Source organism: Oryzias melastigma, linkage group LG24, assembly GCF_002922805.2.
Source record: "Oryzias melastigma strain HK-1 linkage group LG24, ASM292280v2, whole genome shotgun sequence".
Taxonomy (NCBI): Eukaryota; Metazoa; Chordata; class Actinopteri; order Beloniformes; family Adrianichthyidae; genus Oryzias; species Oryzias melastigma.
In genome coordinates this window covers 4,024,613-4,045,480 of record NC_050535.1, presented here as the reverse complement: position 1 = coordinate 4,045,480, position 20,868 = coordinate 4,024,613, and the positions used below count along the sequence as shown (strand labels likewise).

Here is a 20,868-nt window from a genome sequence, read left to right as displayed (position 1 = left end):
AGATATTTTTGTCCAATTATAGTCAGAAAGGGATGAAGCAGAATATGGCGAATCACTAGACCGGCCCTAATGAGGACATGGTATGATTGCTGCGGGACTCGGTTGTGCCCACGGCATGGCCATTCGATTTGTACAGAACGGCCAGAAGCAAGCGGGAGAGAGAGCGACAGAGAGGGAGATAATGGAAGTGAGAAGGATTGATTCCTCACTCAATGTGAGAGCATGTGGGAGGATATGAGATGCTGAGACTGAAAGTGGGAAAGAGACGGATGTAGAAAGTATGGGAGTAGTCAGTCCATCAAGTCAAGTATGTTTTCACTCTCTTTTCTGCCATGCGTCAATCTACAGTTGAAGCGTGTAGAATGCCATAACCTTTCAAATCTGCATGAAAATCCAAAAACAGTCTATAACACAACCACGGGCACTTCGTCTGTGGAGTAGGACATTTGCTTGAGGCAGAAAAAACTGTAAAACCAGAGAAGCCCTAGCCTGGAGGGATGTGCCCTGTTCAAGGTAAATGCAATTATATATTCAGGAAGGATTTTCAGAGCTGGAAAAGACATTCAAATACTAAAAAAAAACATTTTTAAATCCAATTGTCTTAAAAATGAGAAAATGGAACCTAGAAATGTATCATTAGTTATTTCGTTGATGCGTTTAAAGAATTGCCAAAGCAAAATCCAAAACCAGTTCAGAACTTGTACTGCATCCAAAACAAACTCCTTGAAAATGAATAACCACCTGTAACTGGCAACACAAATAGCACACGCTGTATTTAACATAAATAGCATACCATACTGTAACTCTTTGCGATCAATATATATCAGCTGGTTCTGATGTATAAAAAAAGCAGCTTTTCATATTGCATTTGCAGATTTGAAACACTGAAAACTCTTTTCTCTGCGACAGAATCAGCTGATTGCATATGCACATTACTATTAACGTTTAATGGGATTTCCCATAGGACGGCTAATGCTAACGCTCGGTCAACCTAAACATAGATTGCTGACTAAATTAACATCTTTATTTACTCATAGGCATGAACTTTCCAAACTCCTTTAAGGAAATATTTTTAAAGGAACCATGTGTGGTCATACGATCTTCTTCTTCTGGAATAAGGTGCAACACTACAGCCAGAGCTCCACCTAGTGGCCAAACTGGAATGCTCTACAAGAGAGACAGAACAATGTTTACAATGTTAATGATCTGAACATATCCATGTAAGACTGTATGATATTAACAGTCTCATTTCCCTAATACATTTTACAGTGTGTGAACTGGATCAGATTAATAGAAATATATTCAACCCTAACAGATTATTAATGCATTTCTAAAAAAAAAAAATTGTATAAATGTGGAAACTCAAAATTGAATTGAATTGAGTGGATTGAAAGAATATTAATAATAATAAAAAAAAAAATTGGAATCAAATCCATCCAGGCGATTGTGAATCATATTGAATTGTTTCTGGAAATTATTATTGATACCCAGCCCAAATTGCAACAACAGTTGATGAGTTACGGCAGGTGAAAGAATAAGTAAAGGGTTACAGTCTACTTGAGTAGATTGAGAAGAATCTACTGGAACTTCAAGAAAAAAAAAACAAAGCCTGACCAACTTTATGCTGAAAATATCCAGTTCTCTGTGTAGAGGTCATTTCAAGACCACATGCATTTATAAAGACTGTTAATAATATCTTAAAAAATCCTTACAAACTGCTTTGTTTCCTAGAAAACATCACCAGATCTACATGCTGCCATCTTCATGTTGCAGAAAAAACAAGGAAACCCAAGAGGATCCACTCAGCCATGAGAAATGGGACAAGAAGACAAATAAGAAAATCCAGCTAACAGACAAAACTGACTCAAAACAAGAAGACGGATGGAACGTTTTGTAGGTAAATCTATGCTTTGGTGAACGATTAAGACTGGAATCCCTGCCAAAATACTTCATTTAAGTTCACCATAAGAAACACAATTTAATATCAATTTATTCTTGAAGCTACTATTATTGAACTGAACACAGATGGAACTTTCATTGACAGAATAATGGCTTGCTATACTTCTGGAATTACATTGATTTTAACTATAGATGTACAGATCCACACATTTCAAAATCTCGATGTAGCATTTTACCAATTCCCAGTCATAGATATCTCATACTGACACATTCCATAACTTTCCTGGTGGGTTTTCCTTTCACATACCCCCTCTAATTCCTCATTTTCCCCCTGATTCCCCTCATAGATGTGTGAACATAGTGGTGTCTGCATCTGTGTGTTTGTGTATGTGGGTGGGTGGGAGGAGAAAAGAGGAGAGCGGCATTGCTGGCTGGAGGAGGAGGTGAGAGAGGAGGGAAAAAAATGAAAAAAAAGGAGCGAGAGGAATAGAGAGACAGAAGCAAAGAATTAACTGGAACAAAACATGCTCATAGATAAGAGCCGCCTACTCACAAGCTTTTTTTGAAACGGCTTACTCCCTGTTTTTGCAATCTATATGATAGTTTCATGCACCAGTTTTTCTCTTGTCATCTGCAGATAACATTATTAACATTATTATATTATTGCTACACTATTATTTTTTTAAGTCTATAAGGAATTTCCACGCCTTAGTATTTCCAAATGTGGGTAATCCAAAAGACATGAACGACTCATGTTAAAATGGAAGATAAGTTGATATTTTAAAGAACATGCTCATTAGTAGGTGTTTGCCAAAATATTGGTATTGCTATATATCACGATATTGAGTCCTGTGATTGATTCTCGATTTGTTCTCACCAAGTATCGATCTTTTATTTTCATTTGGAGAGGCTGTAAAAAGTTATATTCGTCATTCTTTAGTGAGACGTTCCTTCGGAGGTAGATAGGAGTCGCACATTGCAAGACTCCCTTCATGAGCACCAATATGCATGGCAGCTACTTCAATTATTTCATTTTTGTTCTGTTTTTTTACAATTGTACACTAATTAGTGGCATTACTGTTCATGGTTACTATTGTTTTACAAATAATTCCAATTAAATTGGTGTCAATGCTTGTCAAAGACAGTTTTACTGATTTCAGTAATGTTGCACAAAAGGGTCTATAATTTGTCGCACACAATGAGACACAAATTGTATATTAAGATTTTGTTTAAGATAACATTTAATTTGGATATATTTTCCCACATGTGAGTTAATAGAGATGGCTTTGACCAATGATTGCAGTATCGCCATATCATCGATATCATGAACCATGTATCGCATCGTATCGTGAGGTACCCAGTGAGTCCCAGCCCTACTCATCGATGTTTGTTTATAGTTTCCATTGTTTTTATAAATCTTGCCCTAATTTTCTAGTATTCTCTCAGCACATCCTGTCAGGGGTCACCTTTGTGGTTTGGCAAAAGTTTAATGCCAGATGCTCGTCCTGGCACAGGGATACGTTTAGGTAGAAGCATGAAGGGTCCAAACAAAATATTATCATCATCATCAACAGTGGAAGAAAACACGAAATGTGTAGTTTATTTAAAAGTTTTTTTTTTTTTATATGTTTTTAGCCAAACTATCAAAACAAAACTACATTTTCTTAATTAACAAATGACAGATTCCAATATTTTAGAATGGAATGAGTACTTTGATAGTGTTACACATTCGTTACACATTTGAAAGATACTCAAAGACACATTGTGTTCTGTATCCTGATTGGCTGTAGACCATTGTCCATAAATCTATCACTATCATGCAGTGTATCTTGTTAAGAATGCATTCAGTTTGACAAATTTACATTAATCTTTGATCACTAGCATATTTTTGGTTTTATTCTATAACACTGGACTTGTATTCCACAAAGCTTTGAACTTTAAGACTTTAAACAAAAGGAAAATGTTCATTTTTTTCTGAGAAAGGTCTATAAAGTTTGTAGATAAAGGAACACAGGATTATACTATTTCTTTAAAAATACATCTTTTAAAGGCAGTTCCATTATAATATCTTGTCACTACCTTAAACTATGGGCTATTATAGATTTGATTGACAATATTCTAGTTATTTATAAGACAAAAATGATTCCAACTAAAGACTAAATGAAAGCCAACTAAAAGGAAAACATCTTAACAAATGACATTTATTTGCCAAAGTAATTAGATTTTTTAAATCCCAAAAATTATTTTTAAAAATCCTCAAACATTCTTTAAACTTCAAAACAAATACCAAAGTATTTATGACTTGTGAATGGATTTATGGATGACTTAAATCAGTTCTTGGGCATCGCTTCTAAACAAACCAACACACATATTTAATTTCCTCCCCACAGAGGCTGGCTGGATTTCCTGGAGCAGCAAAGCGGCAGAAGTTGCCAGCTCTACACATTGCAGGAACACTTGTTATAAGTTCCATCTGTGTGGTTGTGAAACTCCTATTTGCTTTAAAGGATGAGCCCTAATGCTGCTGCTTCTTCACCAATGGCAACCGTTTTAAGCCTAAAGTGAAGGCACCTTGATGCAGCAAAAACAGTTTTAAAGCCATGCAATACTACGAGTCCAGCGAAGGGGAACATGGTCAATCAAGGCTCTGTGGTGTTTGGTTGTTTCGAGTGTGGTATGCATCTGAATTGATCAATTGTTTCATCAAAAAAGAAGACTACACTATAACAGATTACTGTAAACTGGACAATATTTTAGTGCAATAACAATAGTAAAATACTGCACAAAGACTTTGCAGTATTTTACTGTAAACATAGTTGAACTGTAGGAATTCACTGTAAGATGCAATGAATTGTGGGAGTTTACTGTAAAATGCAATAAATTGTGGCAATTTACTGTAAAAAAAAAAAAGCAATGAATTGTGGGAATGTAACGTAAAAATGCAATGAATTGTGGGAGTTTACTGTAAAATGCAATAAATTGTGGAATGGATTGTGGAGATTTTTCTTGTCTAAACTAAAATGTTATATTCATCATCCTTTGGTGAAACGTTCCTTTGGAGGGAGATCGGGGCGTGCGTTGCAAAACTGCCCGTCGCGGGCAACAATGTGCCTGGTAGCTACTTGAATTATTTGATTTTTTTTCTGTTGTTTTACAACAATTTTGCACTAAGTAATAGCATTACTGTTCATTTTTACCATTGTTAGTACTGAATTTTAAAAATAATTCCAATTCAATTGGTGTCAATTCTTGTCAAAGACATTGTATTATTGATTTCAGCAATGTTTGTATTATATGTTGTATTATTTGTTGCACAAAATAAGACAAACTGTGTACTTGATTGTGTTCAAACTAAAAAAATGGGGATATATTTCCTAAAAATATATATGTTCTTCTAGACATTGTGTGTTATTAGAGATGATTTTTACCATTTATCAAAGTATCGCAGTATCATCGATATAGTGAGTTATGTATCGCATTGTATCGTGAGGTACCCAGTGATTCCCAGCCCTAGTTCATATTCCAGTTAAAAGCAAAGAATCAAACTAGCAGTACTTCATCTGTGGCAGACGCGTTGGAAAAGACAAAGACAAAAGTTTCCAAAATGATAGAACCAAACCAAATGTAATCAGGGATAAATAAATGGAGAAAATGGCTTTAGAAGAACAACCCAAAGTGATATGGAAGACGATGGCTTTCGGAGGCTTGTGAAGTACGTAGAACCCCGTTATGCTATACTGAACAGGCGGTATTCCTCTATTATAAAATACCATGGTTTCCTTCTTTTTGTTTTAGAAGTACCAAATCTGTTCTGACCCTGGGGTATGTTGTGTACCTGTATAAATGTATAAGGTTACATAGACACACTTAATGAGATTTTTACTTGACCTTTCAGATAACTATTTTCTGTTTGTTTTATAAACCTGTCTACTGTTGGAATTTGTGTTTACTTGAAGGCCTAGCCTAATATAAATGAAAAATACTGGAAAGGTTACTGAAATAATAAAAGGATATGAAGTAATCGTTTACTTTATTAGAAAAAAAAAACATGTTTAAAATGTATTCTAGGCTATTCATGCAATCTTTAAAACAATATGAAAAGCTCAACTTCCACATTTATTAATCAGTAATTATTTGGTATTTGGCCAGGCGTTTTAATTTGTATTTGTCATTTAGGTACATCCCTAGTTCAGGGCGTTATTGGTAGGACTGTTGTGGTTGAACAGATCTCGTCTGGTTGCGTCTTTGGATTATCGGTACACACAACTAACTTCATACTGGAATTTATACCTCTTGCATAAATCCCAACGACAGAAGATTGGTACAGAAGGTACATTTAAAATTTCCATAATGTGCCAGAAAGTTGAATTAAAAATCAAATAAAGATATATTTTGTGTAGATCTTTCCAATCCATTAGGTCAAAATCTGAGCTTCAAACTGCATAATCTGCTGCAGGAAACTATAGAAAGATGAGCGGCATTGCACTAAAGACCAACTGGGAAATAAAAATAAAAAAAGATGACACTCCTGAAATATGCTCCGATCGCTGCCAAGTGCATTAGGAAGGGAAAGTTCCAAAATGATTTATTGGATTCAGACAGAGCTTTAACTGAAGTTGCAGCTGAAGATACAGGTTCTAGAACAGACACCGTCCAGATGTCTGGCCGGGAATGCGGAGGAGGATTTATGTCTTCTTCTTCCCAAAGTGCCACGGCTATCAGTCACGGAACTTTCTGGATGAGCGGAAAATGAAAGGAATTCTTTGTAAAGTTGAAGGACACCCAACAAATACAATGTTGTGGCTCTGCCAGTGTATGTTTTACAGGCAACAGGCATGTTTTAGCTTTTCAGTCCTCGTGGCACCAGTTGGCATAGCAAATTGTACTTTTATTTATTACATTTTAGCACTGAATTTAAGCCAAAAGACAAAAAAAAACTATGACTGTTAGTGGTTTTCGAGCTTTGGTACAGTGTGCTACAGTTATACAGTAAATAGAAAAAAAATAACCATCAAACTCAACAGATTCTACAAATCTGGTTTAACTAAGTAGAGTGATAAGTGTATTTATGAAAAAGACAAGGGAGTCTTAATCAGCTTTTCTAGTAGAAATCTTTTTTGCTGTAACGAATACTCACGATCTTCTTCCAAAAATTCAAGTACAAATATTTGTGATGTCCAAGATCGCTGATTCGCAAACTTTATAAATATAGTGCAGAGTAATAAAAGTATTATATTTATGCTACGAAATGCAGAATAATGTTGAATTTTAGGCTTATTAATTAAAAAAAGCAGAATTTGCAGTGCCACTGTCAACAGAAGTAAAAAACAAATCTTCAAGATAAAATATCAGTGAAGCTTCCCATTTTCAAAGTAAAAGTGCGTTTTTTACCATTGTAAAAAAATGAGACTGAAGTTCCGTTTACTGACCTAAGTTCTGAAAATAACTACATTGCTTTAACTTTGGAGTGTTTACACTCTTGTTTGCAATTGACGCAATTATTCCAGCGGATTCTGAAGCGGAGGAAAGCAGTCTCGCGCTGATACGTAGCTCTGCCGTTGTGAAGTTTGTATAAAATCAACGTAAATCAGCTGAATCTGCCACAAAAAAACCCCTAAAAAACGACTTTTTATACCGGCTTTGCACCGAAATGTAATACTTTAAAAAGTGTTTCAGGACAATAAAACATTTTCTTATTAAAGGATCCAAAAGAAAAGTGATATTCACGTTTTTTTAATGTTATTTATGTTACTGGTAAACTTAAACAGAAAAAAAAACATATTTAAAGTGACAAACACCATTTCTTTCTTTCTAAAGTTTTATCAGTTTTGTTGATTCTGATCTCCTGTTCTAGATGGTGAATTAATACATATAATTTTAATTTTCACACATCCAGTAAAAAAAAAGACATAAATATAGCAAGAAACAAAAAAAATATTAAGAATTGTGGTTTCATCGGTAACGATGCACAACCCTAGAAATCTTCATACGTAAATCTACTATAGTAAAATAACTGCTATGATCTTATAGTATCTGATTATCCGTCTACATGTCACTTGAAAAGTCTGATTGAATAGTTGACGAACATTGAATACCACATATAACAGAAGAAACAATCAAACCCAAAGTTTTGAATTCCTTAGTGGACCTCATATCCACTTTACACCCACTCATTTTTTAAACACACCCATTATATCTGAAATTCTTCATTTAAAACAGCACAAGCAGCTGTTCTTTACATTCTGTCTATTCCAAACCCATCTATACACTTTTCATAAACCCCAACCCTGCCTGTCCTTCCCATTCTTTTATCAAGCTACAGCTCTCCTCCCTGGCTTCGTGGGAAAGTGGGATAAAGGCTGGCAAAGTCACTGTATCAAATCTGTTTCTCAGTAACAACCTTTTTTCCAAGGTGGAAGCCTGGATTTAGCCGGCTCTTGGCTGTGCCAACTGCTGGTCAACAAACCGGCTGTCTGCATGCGCCGGCATCCAGTGAAATTTGATGAGTCAAAGTATGCGCCGAGTTCTCCCAGGAGAAGTTCAGCCAGCAGCCAGAAAGAAAGCCCCCGACTATCCACCGAGTCCCAGCATTTTCTCAAAGTGCTTCAGCCCCTTTTGTGTTTTCTTTTTTAAGCCTTTTAGGAAATGTTCATTAAAATGTTAATGAATTCATTTACATACGTTTGTAGTGGATTTTTTTTTAATGATAAATCATTAAAAAAATGTGTTTGGAAGAAAAAAAAGCATCAAAAAGACAAAGAGGAAGCCTGGAAATCATCTAAAGAAAGAACTGAGGAAAACATGACAGCAGGTAGACAAAGAGACGATAAGCAAATGGTAGAAATAGAGACTTAAGGTTTTCACAATAACACAGACTCAAATAAAACAGTAAATAACTGGCCTTGACTAAAGTAGGAGAAAAATATGATAGTAAATATTAAAGCCAGAAGTTCTGAATTGAGATCACAGGCTCATGTGGAAAATATCTTCCCCCTGCTTCCACCATGTGCTTTCTAAGATATGCCAATAAGAAAAAAACTCAAATATTCCAGCAGCGAGGAAAGTCTGCATTCAGGAGTGTCTGTGTATATATATATGTCATTTTTTTCAACTTGCAGCAGATTCAAAATGAAATCCTCGCGGACATACTTTCACCGTGGGAAACCTCAGCTAATCAGTTCTTCTGTCTAACCACAATTTGGTAAACTAAAAGCCTCTACAGTTATTTCCAGAATGCACGCAGAGCCTGTTGGGACACAAAAGTGTGGTAAAATCGTGATAATGAAAGCTATAATTTACTGGTACCACATCCCAAGTCTCAAAGCTCATAAAAATTCAGCCCACAACTACCAGAAAACAAGAAACATGATTCATCTTTTTTATTATTAATGCTTTCGTGTAAATCACTTTTCTTTACCTGAGTTCAACTTTACGATTGTCAGAAAGCAGGATATTGAAAGTCAAGCTTCCTTACAAAACCAGGTAAAATTCGACCACTTCTGACAGTAAAAAGGTTCACAAATACAACTGCACCCGCGCAATGGCGAGGCGTCAGTAGAATCTTTCACATGCCACCAACTGATGCTTTGAAAATTGTGGTCATCAATGTAGACGGCGCCCGTCAGGAATCAGTCAGATGAGGATGGTGCTATTACAGAATTCGGGTAACAAGCTATGCGGGCACACGGCAATGGCAGCCAGATCGCAGATCTCTGATTGGATGATGTGTAAATATCTTTGGACGACGGCCGTCCATATCAAGTGCTGCCAGTGGCACGGAGGTATATAAAAGGTGGGCCATTCTACACTACTAGTTACGCGCAACTCAGATTGTGGGCACACGTTATGATCGTGTCAATAAACAAATTAAAAAAAATGTAGACAACATGCCTTTCAAAAAAGCTCAATGTTCTGTTTTCTTCTATTTCTCAGCTTTAATTTGTTAATACCCAGTAGGGCTGCCATGATTTGTCGATTCGTCACGACTACGTTGACTATTAAAATGTGTTATTTTTTCTCAAAACTACAGTGCACGCTTTCTGCCGTTGTCTTGGACACACATGCACAGTAGAGCTAATCCGGGTCAGTAGTGATGTCACAGGAAAATATAGGAAGACTCGGGTACATAACAACACGCCAATGGAACAAAGTGGGAAACATAAAAAAAATAAAGAAAAAAGTGTTAAATGCAAGAACTTGGGTTCCATGGCAGCACTACTGCGATGCATGAACACCTGAAGAGGAAGCACGTTGTGACTGAGGGTGATAGCGCTAAAGATAAGATAAGATAAGCTAACATTAGCTCAAAGTTATTAGCTAAATGTTTTCTGTGCATCCCTGCAACCTCGACCTTGTCAGAGCAAAATGTCTCTCCTGAAGGAACATCTGCTCTCAAAAGAGATTAAGTCGTTCAGCAAGACATTCGAAAGCTAGTAGAAATGCTAGCTTTCCTGGCTACAAACAAGAGAATTGTACAGTTTGGAATTCTATAGAGTCAGAGTGTATGGAGCGATATAGGGGACAATTTTATTTGAAACCCAAATAAAACATTTTGAAAAAATATTGGTGTTTGGCCAAAAAAAAAAAAAAAAGTAAAATGTCCAAAACTTTTTGTTATTCGTAAATGTTTTGTTTTTTTAGGTTTTAAAACTCAAAACATTTCAAAACATTTTTATAAGTTTTTACATCTTTTTTTCACTTTCATCTCTTTTCTTTTATCGTTTTTGAATCTGATCATTTCAGTTTCGAAACTTTTGGCCCTGTTGTGGCAAATTGGGGCGGGGCTAACATGAAGAACCAATCAGAATCGATGAGGGTGGCAAAACGGGCGCTAACATTTTGAAGTTTTGAAGATTCGAAAATGAAAAAAAATCTTTTTTTCCACTTTCATCTCTTTTCTGTTATCGTTTTTGAATCTGATCATTTCAGTTTCGAAACTTTTGGCCCCGTTGTGGCAAATTGGGGCGGAGCTAACATGAAGAACCAATCAAAATCGATGAGGGTGGCAGAACGGGCGCTAACATTTTGAAGTTTTGAAGATTCGAAAATGAAAAAAAAATAAAAAGAGTTGAAAGTGAAAAAAAAGATTTGTTAAAGATTAATTAAGCTTATTTAAGAATAGGACAAGTTTTTGATATTTTTCATTTTTTTGGTCAAACACCAATCTTTTTTCAATTTGTTTTATTTGAGTTTCAAATAGTACTAGCCCCAATTTAGCTCCATAGGAGTGCAGTGAAATAGAATACAGTTGTGAGCGCTCAGCACCACAAAATACACTTTTGTCATATTTGACTCAGTGAGACCAAAAAATGTATCTTTTGTGAAAAATAGTGCCTTTGTTTCAGATGGCAACCTCATTTGATTTAAATCTTAATGTCAGAAACAAATGAAAGAAAGAAGCAGCGTGATTCATTAAAGGTTTAATAAACTATTGTCTTTCATTTTAGTTAGCATTTAGCTTAAACACTTAAAGTTTTAAGCTAATGATGGTTAAGATGTGTTTTACATCCAGTTTATACATGATCTGATTAGTTGACTAATCAGAAAAATAATCAGTGATTATTTGACTATTAAAATTATTGTTTGTAGCAGCCCTACTATCAATGCCATGATGAGCTTTGTGAAGCATCAATGTCGTGTCCCCATTTGAACCCAAGGTGGCTGGGATTGCCAGATTGATGTCTGGTCATCGCTGGGTCGCCAACCCGTGTCAATAGCCCTCATCGAGTTCCCGCACTTCTATGTATGTATATGTGACCATAGCGTAACCAAAGGCTTTATTGGTCATTTTTAGCTGCTTTTCCAAAGATCAGGATTTTCTAATGTCTTTAGTTCAATGAAATAATGAAGATCTCCTTTTCATTCGCCTTTTTACTGAACAAATAAACTGAAAAATGAAACCATTTCTTTTAGACCCCCACATTCTGAAGCAAAAGTATTTTTAAATATTGCTGGGGTGCGTTTGCGTCATAGTAGTGTGGTATAAAACATTTCCACTCAAATGTAAAACGATCCAATCCCACATCTTATCCTCAGGATGCATCACTAGTTCAGTACATAAAAAGTAGGCCGCAAAACAATGAAATAACATAGTTGTTCAAAAATACAATGCATAGTTTATAATATTAATATTACTAAAACATCTGCTTTGCTGGACTATATTATAATGTGGAAACTGTACTTTCTTTATTTTTAATTACATTTACTTTAGAGAAGAGAAATATGCTTTAAGCACTTTTTATGCTAAATTATTGATAAGTAGCAAAATAATGTTTTTAATGTAGTTTTACCTCTTTTATCCCCATCGTAATGGTAAAATACATCTAAATATTCATCTGAAAATGCACTTTTTAAGTTTCCAATATGCAAATAAGCACCATTTGCAACAACGCACAATATTCACAGTTCAGTGAATTGAATGCGAGTGGAAGCATATTTAGACAAATTACGTAAACGTTTCCATGCAATTTACAGCAAAGCCTTTTATGTTAAGAGTAGCTGGAAATCACTGCCCAACTTTGCTAATGTGGCAATGTGTTGTAAGATTCCTGAACATTTTAAACAAAACATTCAATTAAGAACAAAAAAGACCAGTCTAGAAGAAATCCTCTAACCACAAAAACAACAGCAGGTCTAAAAATAAAATGAATGAAACCTTTTTTCAAGGTAAACAAAAAGCAACAACATGAAAGCGTGGGGGGATTTGTTTTATCCTGACATTTTAAGACAATCCTGGTGCTTACAGAAATTAGCAGCATTGCCTTCTTCCTTCTCTTTTGTTGTTCTGACACACCAAACAAGATGAAAGCATAAGACGAAGTAACAGCAAAGCTAACAAAAGGACAACAACTCGGCTTTACCAATTAACTGAACAAGATACTCTATTACTATAATTAACAGCATTTGCTAAATAAAATACATATTTTCCTTGAGGCTTTTGTATTAAAACATTTTGGATGTGAAAAGTCTGCATATATTTATGTTTACGTAGCTGCTCTAGACTTGGAACAGATTTGGATTCATTGAAGCTTTGAGACAAAATCCCACAAAGCAACCGATAAGAAAACTCCACAGAAGATTGACAAGTGCATCCGTAATGGACGTGAGAATCGGTCCACAGGGGTAACTTTGACAAATACTGTTACTGGGGTTGGCTGAGAGGGCAGCAGGATTAAGGCTGGAGACAGCACGCTTTGACACTTTGACAGATGTGAAACTACCCCTTCCAAAATAAAAGAGGTCTTTGAATGAAAGGTCTACGGCTTCTCTTTCTGGGCAGTGCCCTCCACCTCACAGCTCCGGACTAAAGAACGGGTCAAGCCTTTGGCTTTGCTTAACTACCATCTCCGGGGAGGGGGTTTACTTTTTACTTGTGGCTGCTTTTCTTTGGCCAAATTAGAATAATCAAGTGCAGGAAGTGGATCCTTATTGGAGGCGGAAGATGCATTTCTTAGTAATTTAAAACCTTGATTCTTTAATAAACTGGAGTGACACAAAATTACACACTCTTTTCGAACTACTATAGTTCTTTGACCATTACCGCAATTAACGTAAATCCAACGGATTCCGTGTATCTGCATAAAGCTGCTTTTCTCTATATCAGAAAGAGTTGGTTTACTTTATTTGCTTTACTACTAAAGTGGTATAAGGTTACAGCTCTACTTACTGGGTTAGATTTGTAGTTGAACAAATGAAATCCACTTTTTATTTTCATTAGTCTCTTTCTAGATGTTACAACATAAAGTAATAAACTTGGTTCTAATAAAGTGTTGAGAGATTTGTCAGCGCCTGAGGCTAATACTGTTAGCATAAAAGGCCAAATGAATCACAGTCTGATTGAAGTAAGTATATTCCCTGCACTTTGCAGCAGAACTCTCGCTGCTTTACATTTTCTTGCTCCAACAGATCTGATTCAGCTCATTAGCTCTTCATCAAGCTCTGGAAAAGTCGGAAAACGACACAAAAAATTGGGGCTGTGTTTTGGTACGGGGAAAAGATGTGCGAAATGCAGCACAGAATGTGCTTCCAGCATTCCTCTGAAGTGAGGAGACTTATGTTTATTCACCAGACTTGTAGTGTTAAAAGACAACCCTATTAATTCATCAATAGGGCCAAAATTAGTGAATGAGTCAGTCATTGAAGTCGATCATCTCTTATCAGCATAGATGTGTAGTTTTCTTGTTGAGTGGGAGAAGCAGAGGCAACACAAAGGAAAAGGCATCATTATCTGCAAGCATCAATCGAAAACATCAGCTGTTACCACAACATACAATAAGACGAAGAGACAAAATGCAATGTCATAAAAGAGCCTTTGTTCAGTCTTTACCCCCAATCTTTGGCAATGAAACACTATTAGGAGTATATTTTACCAGCGAAATCTGAATAAAGGAAACAGAAGTAGGTATTCTCAATACCCAACAAAAGGAAATTATATAATATTTGATTTCTACAATACAAAACGTATTTTTCATCAGCACAATATCTTGGAATCCTCTACTGAAAAAAAAAATTAAGAAAGACATATTTTTTCTTCAATACCAAAACTAAACAAGATTTTTCCCTAAAGAGAAATGTTCCTTTCAACTTTTCAAAGTACATGTTTTGCTTTGTAGGTACCCAGCTAGTATATATTTCTATTAAGTGTGGAAATCAAAGTGGTGCAATAACACAGTAGAGTTATTGACTGACATTCCCATGGAGTCTTTATCCTATATGAGCCATTCTCAAAAGGATATTGTGCAAACCAATCAAACAAATAAAATTGGTGTAATTTCTATAACAAAATATGAGCTATTATAAAATACCAGTAAAGGTGAGGAATATGGTTAATTCTTGACCAATTTTGCAGCTTAACCATTTTCTCCTTCAGGTTACATCCATCCGACTAGCATATTAGCCTGAAACTGGATCGCTTCTGCAAAAGAGTAGGGCTGGGTCTAAAGAATCGATTAATCAATCTGAATCCAATAAACACATAATCAATAAGAGATTGATACTTGGTGCGAACCCATCAAGAATCAATCACAGAACTAAATATCGTGATATATGGCAATATCGATATTTTGAAACACCCCTTTCTGGAGCATTTATTTTTGATAAATATAAATATTAAAAAATGTATCTACATAATTTACAGATTATCTTAGTATTTTTCTATAAATATAACATCTAAATCTGTGAGACTATGTGCAAAAATCAAAATTTAATTGAATCAAAATCAAAAATCGTGGATTGAATCAATTTAAGCTCGGGAGAATCGAATTGAATCGAATCGATTCTGGAAATTATTGGTGATATCCAGCCTTCCAAAAGAACGGAACTTAACCCTTTATTACTGGAGATGTCAACAGTGGCAGGGAATAAAACACCCTATGAACGTGAAAGTGTTTTTTTTAAAGGTATTTTAGGTCAAACTTGTTTCCGTTGTTCATCCGAAAAGACATCTGTTGCAAGCTTTTCAGCTTTTATGCTGCTTGCCAAAAGACACCAGAGAAAAAAATCCCTGCAAAAGTTCTTGTCAACAATCCCCAAGTGATGCACTGCCAACATGGGTAGTCAAATGTGCATGCCAACGAGTGTTAACCAACCTATTCAAACAATTGGAGAAAAAAGGAATTCCTTCTTGCAGCTTTAATCTGAGTGGCTAAGTAAAAAAATGCTGCAGAACAAAGCTTTGCTCATTAATAAAAAAAAGGATGAACAGAAATGAGCACCTAATTACAGCTCTTAGAATCCTGCATTATCATTACATCCCAAGGTTTCTGACAAATCGACAACTGCTGCCATGGCAACGCGGTATTGAAGGAGCAATGTTGATGCTGCGGTTTAATGTGCTTTTTTTCCACGTTTCATTTCCTCCGTGTTATCAGTCCCCTTCGGCGCCAATCTGCTCAGTGACCCGTAGACTAATAGTCCAATTCTGTTGAGCGCAGGTGGACACAGTCAGTTTGGCTGTTACAACTTCACCTATGTGCTAAACAACACCATACAGCTGGGTTCATCAAAATTATGTAACTACTCGCCACCCCCGCAAGGCCTTGTTCACGCCACAGCACCCCTCTTCCTCCTACTCATCCTCCCTCTTGTGCACACTGGCTATTTGCAGGAAAATTTGCAAAAGTGTTCGAAAACACAGCTTGAAGGAAAATGTATGGAAGATGAAGTCACCGGAGGAGCAATCTATAAAATCTAAGTTAAATGTTCGATGTTTGACAAAGTTGCAGGTTTTCAAAATGATAATTTCGCATCACACTGTTGCTTGAGATGCCAAAAAAAGGCCACGAGACTGCACTGTTGCATCCATCATTGATCCTTTTTTCTATAAGTGAATCTGCCTTTGATTGTTGGAAACAAGTTTTGTTACTAAGCAATACTTGCCAAAATTGCACTTGTTGCCTGGCAACATTACCTTACTGAATTTCATGGGAAGGAAGGAAAACCGCAGGTGCTTTGAGCTCCGATCCTCGGGACGTTTATTTCATCTTGGTTACAGACTGTGATGTACAATCATGCTATTGATGTCATCTGAGAGACCATTATGCATGACTTCCCGCAAATACCAACATGCACCCACACACGAGCACAAATTAGATAAATTAGATTCCTCCGTCTGTTTTTTGAGATTAGTTATTAACTGCATGAATGGGTTTTTGTAAAGCGAAATCATGATAATCTGACTTTTCCAATCAGTTTGTCAGCAAAACCCTAATGTAATATGAATATCTCAACTAGAAATCTCATGAAGTTAGAGGACTTTGGGCAGTGTTCCCATTAAAAACCTGATTGAGTGAGCTTTTTTTGTCTCCCAGGCCCGCTGTCATCATAAAACACCAGAGAGACCAGCCGACTGTCCAGCGATACGCGACTTAATGAAAAGTGTCAGCCATCAAACCAGTAAGCAAGCTTTCCTCCACACAGCTGGTGAGACCCAGTGGAGGCATCAGCTGGAAACTGTTAGAAACCCATTGAAAAGGATCAAGGCATTATGTTGCTAATCGACTCCAATAACCATTTGCAACACCGCACAGTAGACCGCTCAATTTAGCAGCTGAAAACATGGCAGTCTGTTCGCGGCGAGGGGAGGGATGCAACGGGAAGTTTTTATCCCCTCTGGAAATAAAGTGGCATTTCAAATGTGTTATACTCATAACTGAACACTAGCAGAATAGCTTAGACATGTTAGCTTAGCCTGATAGTGGTTAGGATAGAGTCACAAATACAACTCTCACCTCGCCATGGGGAGGCATCAGCACAATCTTCAGGATTTTATGCCGCCAAACGATTTTTTTGAAAACCATTGACGTGGTCATGACTGTAGACTACGTGGTCCGGTATGGTCTGGTCCAATATTTTGAGCATTTCCATAGTGAAACTAACCCATTAAACAGTACCGACCTGTACCTCTTGAGGGGCCCCATCTGTGGTAAGATCCATAGAAAAATGGAATGGGACGGTTGGGGCGGAGCTGCCGTAGCCACCCTGATTGGCAAAAAGGGATGGCGCCATTAGAAAGCGCCAGTATAGCGGTAAGCTAGCGTTTTGGAGTTTTTTTTCACATGGCATTCTTCTTCTTAGCTTAATCTTCTTTCAAACATCATTAAACTCCTGTTATACACAACGTACGAGAACTAAAGCAATAAAAAGTGGAGCTGCTGGATGACCTCCATTGTTTTTTCTTTTCTAGTCATTGGACTACAGTGACCCGATGATATACTAGTCTAAGCCACACAGGCGCCGTGAAAACAAACCGCTTAGTGGGAGCGAGCCTTAACTGAGTGAAAACGCTCGCCACAATGAACTGGTCTGTACCGTACTACTCCTTACTAGACTGGACCGTACCAGTGGAAACTTGGCTAGAATGGCCTCTGCTTTTTATAAATTCCCTGGGCTACCAGCTAGCAACATTTGGATGGTGGATCATCTGTGTTCCTGTTCTTGGCCGTGGACCTCGTCTCTGGCTCATCTTGGCTGTGGACCTGCTCAGCCAGTCCTATCTGGCTGAACTCTATTCAAATTCGTAGTAGAGTTAGATAAGCTAATTCTTTTTTAATAGTTGTTTAGTTTTGGGCTATTGTTTATATTTTACGACTGACCTTCTCCTGCTGTAAACCTACCGGTTTGAAACTCAATGAGGCAATTTGTTTGTGATATTGGGCTATGTAATTAAATTGATTTGAACTTGAAATGGACGGCCGCCGTCCGCAGACATTTACACATTGTCCAGTCAGAGCTGCTGCCAGCCGGCAATCCACCCTGTAGCAACCCAGCTGTCGCCCGACGCCGCCAATGCTGCCACACGATTACCTGCTAAATTTGCTGAAAAACTTGCATTTAGGTTGCTGCGCGGCGTCATTTTAGGATATGTGCTGTAGTCTTAATAACAAGTAGGGTTTGGCTTCTAAAACTAAAATCAAACCATTGATTTCAAATTAAATTATTCCCAGACAAAGAACTGCTCGACTAATCATGGTGGATAAATCTGAGCTTTAGACTTAATTTACTGAAGGTTTAATTGTTTGCCTTACATAAAACTTGATAGTTATATTATAGAGTCTAGACTAAATTTTATTTCATGATTTTATAATTCAGATTTCCGGCTGAACACAAAGGCTCAGATTTGTCTTCATTATGGTCAGTGTACTGATGGCACATTTTGAAGTCAATTAACATTTATTTGATGTTAATTGATGTATTTGGAAAAAACTTCATAAAAACGAAAAAAATAAGCACTACACCTTCCTCTTCTATCAGATAGTGGAGATTTCTGAAGCTCAGTGGTTCGTTCATTTGTATTTTTGCAATTTCAGCTTTTCTTCCATGTTCTTTTGCAATAAATAAAGTTTTTAATAAATAAAAGCAGTTTTCACAAAAAATATTTCAAATTAATGTACTTTCAGAAATATTTGTAAGCATTTCTGTCCAAAAATAAATCTCAAAGGTACTAATTTACCCAATAATACATATTAGAAATAAAGGACATTATAGAAACTATGTTATCAAAGAAGTGCCTAAATGCTAAAATCTTGAACTTCATTCCATCATAGAACTGCTTTGCTTTAATTTTAGATGTGTTAATATGCATTGATCAAAAATGTTTATACTTTTGAGTCTTTGCAGTCAAACATTAGCATTTTTGGAGTTCATGAAAGTTGTGATACTGTAGCAAATCCCAGCGGGGTTTGTCTACAGCTTGAAGAAACAATCTGAGCAACCTCACAGTTACAACCTTCTTCATTCAATTAACTATTAACCAGGTCAATCCTGAGTAAATATTTTAAGAATGCCACAAAAGCAGTTATTGTCCTGTATGATGGGGACATGAAAGCCAGAATTCGTGAGGGGGGGTGGGAAATAGGGCAACCAGGTTTCATTGTTTCTACTGTTAAAAGTTGAATCCATGAGCTCATCACTACTGTGTACACAGCATTGTCACACATTCCTCTGGTTGCCTTTATTGACCTGTGACTCGCTTGAAACACTGAGCAAACGAGGTTCACAAAAAGGGAAGAGAAAAACAAAAACATTTCCCAACAAATGACTCAAAAAGAGTCGAATCTATTCTGCCTTCCAAGAAAAACGCCTTCAAGGACGATAAAGCTTTTCCTGTTTCTACAGCGGTTTAAAACATTTTTACAATTAACTTGATGTAAACCGCTTTGCTCTTTGTGGTTCCAGTATCCCCAAGATAGACAAAAGCCACGCTGCTGTGAGAAAGTAATTGCCCACTAAACCTAATAGCTGTATTGGAAGCAACAGCTGCCATGAAGTTCTTGTGATAACTACATATAAAATATCTATTTTCTCAGAATTGATTTATTTTAGCACCTTCATTAGATTGGAGTCCAAGCTGACCAGGCATATTTTTTAATGGATTTTGATCAACGCCCTTCAACCTCATTAATGTTTCCATTTAAACTTGATTTAATAAAGCTATCGCCAGTCATTAAGTATGTTTATCAAGTACAAACTTCACATTTACAAATCTTCCAGTCACTGAAGCAGCTTACATGGAACATTTATCCTAAGAACCCATTGGCCTAATCTCAGTTTTTAGCCTAATTTATGTCTGTAAAGCAATAAAATAAAAATTCTCAAAGCCAAAAATGATTAAGAGAGTTAATACCATGCTTGATTAAAAGCTTAATTTGGAATAATAGTGTGATATCCTCCTCAGAAAAAAAAAGAATCTTGGGAAAATTAATTTTTTTAATTGTACCAGAATAATTTAAGCTAAATATTGAATTAAGTTGCAGCCTAAAACGCATCTGTGAACAACTCGGTGCCACGTCTAGATCCTATCAAAGTTTCACTGTGGAATCTGCAACAATCAGCAGTATCCGTCGCTTGGCACACGGATCTGCACAACCGGAAAAGTGATGAGGATTCAGCCAAAAGTTGCTGCAGGTTTCAGTAAATCGAAACAGATTCATGTGTGAACTGTGGCTGGGAGCAGGCTAAACACATAAATCAACAATACAGTTTATTAGTATTACATAAGCTAAAAGCTAGAAGATGATCACAAAATCACAAGTAGCTTTACTAAATTCCAACTATCCCTCCCCTTTAATAGGGTTACTTAATGAGTTACCTCCTCTGACAATCTTTGACCAATTGTAAAAACCTTCAAAGTGGTCTTTTAATTATGATTACGCTACTGTAGTTTTCTAGTTTTTGCGGAACAGCAACAGAAATTCACCTCAGAGTTGTGGGGGACCATTGGAGTGGAGCAAGCCCGCCCCATTACCCATCACCCATATCTGCTTACATGCTCACATGCTAATTTCCAGCTAACCTAACATTAGCGGTCCAAGCAAAAAATGGCGAGCAATATTGGAGCTGTCCAGCTCAGACGATCTAACAGAAGTTAGATCCATGAACGAAGACGTTAAAAACGTTAATCCACTGTGTTATCATGTACAACTTTATTAGCTGGGTCCTCATGACGTCACAACAACAGCTGAACATAACATG

At 36.6% G+C, this 20,868-nt stretch overlaps 1 protein-coding gene and 1 long non-coding RNA gene across 4 annotated transcripts in view; one reads left to right on the top strand and one right to left on the bottom strand.

Moving 5' to 3' along the window:
- Window positions 1-20,868, bottom strand: part of sipa1l1 (signal-induced proliferation-associated 1 like 1) — a 79,182-nt gene that overhangs the window by 49,746 nt on the left and 8,568 nt on the right. The gene's annotated exons all lie outside the window — the stretch shown is intronic.
- LOC118598123 lies at window positions 1,316-4,809 on the top strand. Its single transcript, XR_004947223.1, has 2 exons — window positions 1,316-1,897; window positions 4,290-4,809. It is a non-coding gene; the product is annotated as an uncharacterized LOC118598123 (long non-coding RNA).